General features: G+C 40.5%; 1 pseudogene; it reads right to left on the reverse strand.

Annotated features, from left to right (window-relative positions):
- Positions 1-1,052: 1,052 nt before the first annotated feature.
- LOC129088422 (nucleolar RNA helicase 2-like) lies at positions 1,053-4,369 on the reverse strand (annotated as a pseudogene).
- Between the last annotated feature and the right edge of the window lie 1,216 nt (positions 4,370-5,585).

Raw genomic sequence — 5,585 nt, forward strand, 5'->3', positions numbered from 1 at the left:
TTTGCCTATTAGATGTTAACCTCTGGCAACATTAATGATCCATTAAGTTTTCACCATTAAAGGAATGCTTTATCATACATCTTCACTTGTTTTGCTCTTTGCTCTTAATAGATATTTCCTTCTCGCATATGAAAAGTATTTTCAGTTTTTTGTTTTGTTTTCCTTTAGCAATGCAAATCTCTGCCTCCTAACTCCCATAATTCCTTCCTGGTAAATAATACTGTCTTCCAATAAGAAGTGGAATACATTATCATTAAGTCCAATTTATCCAGCCTCCTTACAAAGAAAGTTATGGGGCCATCCTATACATTTGGAATCCCTTAAATATACTTGCTTTCTATTAAAATATTTTGTTATATATAAGATATATACAATTTGTGAAGAAGTCACTGAAGCACAAATCACCTTATATTGAGAAGCTAAAAATATATGAAAAAGCACATAACAATGGCTAATCCACATAATGTCTCCTATCAAATGCATCATGATCCTACAAATCTAGAGAGAGCATAGACTGCCATAAACTTTATTACATCCTAGCTAAGTTTTAGAAGTCTTGCTTCTAAACATTACTCAGTACTAATTCTCAGAAGACATGGTATAGGACCACATGAGGAATTGTTAGGCAGGTGGCTGAGGAATGCCAGTTACAGAACAAAGTGCTTCTCCAAGAGACTGTTGCATCTCCCATAGGTATTTAGAGAAGAACACTATTAAGAGATATTTTTAAGTATAAAGACAGGTCAACTTAAAAGTATAGACAGTACATGCTTAACTTCATTTTATAATCCATAAAAAATGCATTAGAATAAAAATTAATGAATTCATATCCCTTTTCAAAAGGAAAGTCTGATACAGAAGTAGCAATAAAGTTAATAAATGACAATCATCAGATGAAATAATTTGGATGAAGCTTGTCTCTAGAAGAGATGGGCCTGGACAACTGGTTAGGAAGGAAACACAATGTACTTTTAACTTTGTATGAAAAAAAACAGTTCAGTTCCATGTTGCCAAACACAGCTCTGTTTTGCCGTATAAATTTACTACTTCAATTACTGACCAAATGCTTTACTAAAACTCCATTTCTGGCCTGTTTTGGAATCTGTTATTCCTGTTGCCACCTCCTGATCGCTGTCTTCTGAAGTTTCTATTTCCTTCCCGCTATCCCGTGAGGCTTCTGTTTCCTTCCCGCTGGCCTCTGAAGTTTTGGTATCCTTCCCATGGTCCTTCCAGCTCCAGTTGCTCTGTGGCCACAGAGAGTTGCCAGCGCCATGAATCATGCCATTTTTCCTGTATTTCTGTTACTGCTGCAATGGAGACATCAAAACAAACACCTGGCTTTCCTTTAAGAAAGACCATCCCGTTCACTTTGGAATCAGTCTCCTCACCCAGTCGGTCTTTAAGTTCTTTCCAAGCATAAGTAATGTTTCGCATTTCAGTTGAGCACTTCAAGATCATGGTCACAAAGCCCACATCTGAGTTGATCAGGGAGCGCTGGTCTACAGATGTGGCACCTGAAATATGGGCCAGCGCTGCTACCAGGGCTTCCACAGCCCCCTTCTCCTTTCTGTTTCTCAGCTGATTGCTTGAAATGACTAATAGCAGTGGGAGGAACAGAATCCAAAAGCCTGATGGCATCTTTGCTGGAAGGTTTTATTATCTGTTGCAGAAGGAACACCTATTCATTTAAATTTAACTCCCGCTTTTTGCTCCACTTGTGCTGATATTCTTCTTTGTGCTGATAGAAGCGTATGCAAGTCCCAGTCCTTCCAGCTCTACCTGTTCACCTGAATAATGAATGTAGGACTCCACATCCTTTGGTGGAGAACTTTGTACAGCCAGAACCTCAGGGATGTCTAACCCTTGCTCAGCAACGTTGGTGGCAACCAAAACTCCAAAATCACCATTTCTAAAACCTTTGAGGGTGATTTCCCTTTGCTTCTGTGGAATGTCTCCGTGTAATGACTGAGCATCCTGCTTTATGGACACATTCTGAGACAATTCCTGAACTTTTTTCTTGGTTTCACAGATGATGATGGTGCACCCATAAAAACCACTGTACACTTGGCTCACATCCTCAATAACTGCTGCTCTCTGAGTCCAGTGGCACTTGATAACCAGATGCTCCACAGTTATTGCAGTTTTCTGAGTCTTTTTACCAATCAGGTCCACCTGTTCATATGTAGATTTCATGTATTTCTTAGCAAGATTATATACCCAATGAGGGCAAGTTGGAGAAAAGAGCAGTTTGGGGATTGTCTTCTGAATCTTTCTTGTATGCCACACTTAAAATCTCTTCCACTTGATCAGCACGCCCCATATCCAGCGTCTGATCAACTTCATCCAAGATAACATCCTTAAGTTTGGTGAGATCTAGCTTGCCATTCTGCAGGTGATCTTTGATACGACCTCGTGTCCCAACCAGGATGTCAATCACATTCCATATACATTCAGTTTGACCTCCATAAAAACAAGCCACTGCCAACTTGTTTGTGATGTCACTGAAGTCTTTGCTTATTTGATTTGCCAGTTCCCTTCTGGGTGCAAGAACCAGTACCTGAGGAGCACGGCCTCTCTTCCAGTCTTGCAATGTTGGGAAATGCCTGGCCTGGTTTCAGGAGCTGTAACCCTGCCAACAGGCTGGAGGGCCCCAAGGCTGGAAATAATCAGGAGGCCCCGGAGAAACAGGCTCCTGAGGCAACCTGACCTGTTCCCCTGGGCAGGGGCGTAGCGCCTGCCCCTCTGCTTTGCCTTGGGATGGTCCCTGCCAAGGACGGGTAAGACCCCTCAGGGGAGGGGCAACCTAAGACAGGCATTGACCGATAAAGGCAGCAAATAAGAAATTAGGGGACACAGAGAAGGGGCAAAAAGGCCCCCACACCTCAGCTTGGCCTGAACATGGCCGGAGTCCTCATTGCAGTGGAGGAGCAGTCTCCCTATCTCTTGGTGGTTCCCTCCCCACACCTGGCTCAGGCTTGAAACAGTGCAGGAAAAACAGCCCGTAATCAGACCTGGCAGTTCCCAGGGTAATCAGACCTAAAAGTAAATTCTTTAGAGAGTGTGCTCTGTTCCTCCCTCAGATCTCTGGTCAGCTCATGCTACGAAGAACCTTCACATTATTTACACCCGTTACCGTTTATCGTTAAGGCACTTGCCCGTCATTCTCTTTGTTTAGACTGGTCTCTTCTCGGACCCATGTAAATCAGTGAATTCCTGTCACTTGTTTTCTTAAAGGTATCTATTCTCTGGGAAACTTAACATGCTAATATAACGAGTGTACGTATGCATTCCTGTTATCTAGCCCACTGATAAATTTTTCAATAAAAGCCTTGGAACAAAGGGCAACGGAGCCTTCCCCACTAGGGGGATGTGCCACGGCCTTCTTCAGTAAGAGGGAAGTGCTCTGTCTGCTTTCCCGGCAAACAGAAAAGTGTTTGAAATGTTTTGTGTTTATTCCCCCTCATCCGTGACAACCCTGGGACGGCTCTGGGGGTTTCAGGGCCCTGCTCCCACCTCAGCTGGCCCCAACTGGCTTCCCTCAGGTTTCAGGGAGCGCTGTATTCTCTGCGGCGCTCCCCTGCACCAGGGTGCCCCTATAGCCGCTGGGCAGTGGGACATTGTAATTCTCCCAGAAGCTTCTCAGTCAAAGGGATGGCAAAGGAGAATGTCTTCCCAGTTCCTGTCTGTGCCTCTGCAATTAAATCTTTTCCACTATACACATGGTGCAATGTCTCTGCTTGTATAGGAAACAGGAAGGTCACCACACAGGCTTTGAGAAGTTTAATCATCTCTTCACATACAGGGAAATTAGATAAAGCTCCTTTTTGTTCCACAGGTATTTCCTGCTCCAACTCACTGTTACTTTCTTCACTGGCAGCTTTGTTGGAGATAGAGTCAGGTCCAGAATCAGAGAATCCATTCTTTAGTTTGGAGCTTTTCTCCCCAGTTTCTCCATTCATTCCCTTTTCTTTCTTCATCTTCTTGGGCTTAGGAGCACTTACTTCTTCAGAAGGCTCCTCATTTAACTTTTTTGGTTTTAGAAGAAACATCTTTTTTTCCCATGTGCTCTTTGGATTTTTACACTTTTGGTTTTAGGAGAAATTACATCATCTTGAGATGGCTCCTCTTTATTTTTTCCACTTTTGGATTTAGGAGAATTCATGTCAACCTCAGAAGGCCCTGCTTTCTTTTTAAGTTTTTTAGTTTTCAGGGAAATACCTTCTTCCTTTTCTTCTGCTGCCTCTTTAGTCTTACTAGATTTTGGCTTCTATTTTTTACCTTCTCATTTTATTTTTGCAGTATCTCTACTTTTCCCATGGCTACATCTGATTCAGAATTGGCGTCACCAAGAGGTTTCCCTGGCATCATTCAGGACAAGCTGTGTAGGCCTGAGGATCTCAACCACTGTGTGGAGACGAAGAGGGAGACTTAACCCTTTGGGACTCTCCACCCAGCTTTTCATTAATTTTTACAAGATGAATTTATCCATGCACTATTTATATAATGTAAAAAGTAATTTGATCAATGAGTTAACCAATTTTTAATTTATATTCTTCCAGACTTTCCTCTCTGAAATATGAACATACCTATCTAAATGTTAATGGGATTTTATACTGTGAAGCAAATCCTGTTTCAATTTAATAATATACTGTGGCCATTAAAAAATACCAGTACTTACAGATACAACTCATTCTTTTTAAGGGCTGCATTCCATTGTATGCATGTAAGATAACTTATTTAACTGATCTGTCAAATTGTGAAACATGCATACTCTTTAATCCAAAAATTCCACTTCCAGGAATTTTTGTTGTGGAAACAAAAATTTCCCTTAAGCTTGTTATGTGGTACTTGTAAGAAGTTCAGACAATGTTCATTTCAGCATTGTTTGTAATGGAGAAAACTAAAACATCGGTATCTTTTTTGAAAAGAAAATACTTAAATCTCCCTTTATTTCTTTCTCTCACTGATCACTAGCCCAGGTATTTCAACTTTGCTTTTGCTTTGCTGCATTTTATAAATCTGCTATGATAAATTAAAAGAGAAATTAGACCCACTGCCAGCATGAAGATTCAGTCTTTTTTCCTAATAGTGCCATCCTAGGTATTCTTTAGTTGCTTATTCCAACTGATGTTTCCTGCAGGATGGGGTTGAATAAGGAAAATCTGCAGAGTTTCAAAAAGAGTAAGCCGTTTTGTAAGTTGAGTAAAGCTCCATTTGGTAGAGCTACCCTTCAGAAACTCATTTCCCAGTAATGACTCTGAGCAATCATGAACAAAAACTTATTATTCAGGCGCATAAGGTAAAGCTATTTTGTATTCTACAATGACTTTATCTTGCTTTTCTATATTTCCAAAAGTTTAATTAATTATACAACATTTAAAGAATACCAAGGAAATCCAAAGGGAAAACAGTTTGTTTTCTGCACTCATACTTTTAAACTGTTTAAGCAATTTAATATGTTTATTAATTACTGGATTGAAGGAAAATAGTACATATTTAATTTTGTGATAACTTAGTGATTTTCCTAGAATTTAACTTAAATGCAATTAAAGACTGTCTTCCTTGAGAAGAATCTTCCTTTGTAC

The sequence above is a fragment of the Pteronotus mesoamericanus genome, unplaced genomic scaffold (assembly GCF_021234165.1).
Source record: "Pteronotus mesoamericanus isolate MK-2021 breed Mesoamerican mustached bat unplaced genomic scaffold, CSHL_Meso_final scaffold_54, whole genome shotgun sequence".
Classification (NCBI taxonomy): domain Eukaryota; kingdom Metazoa; phylum Chordata; class Mammalia; order Chiroptera; family Mormoopidae; genus Pteronotus; species Pteronotus mesoamericanus.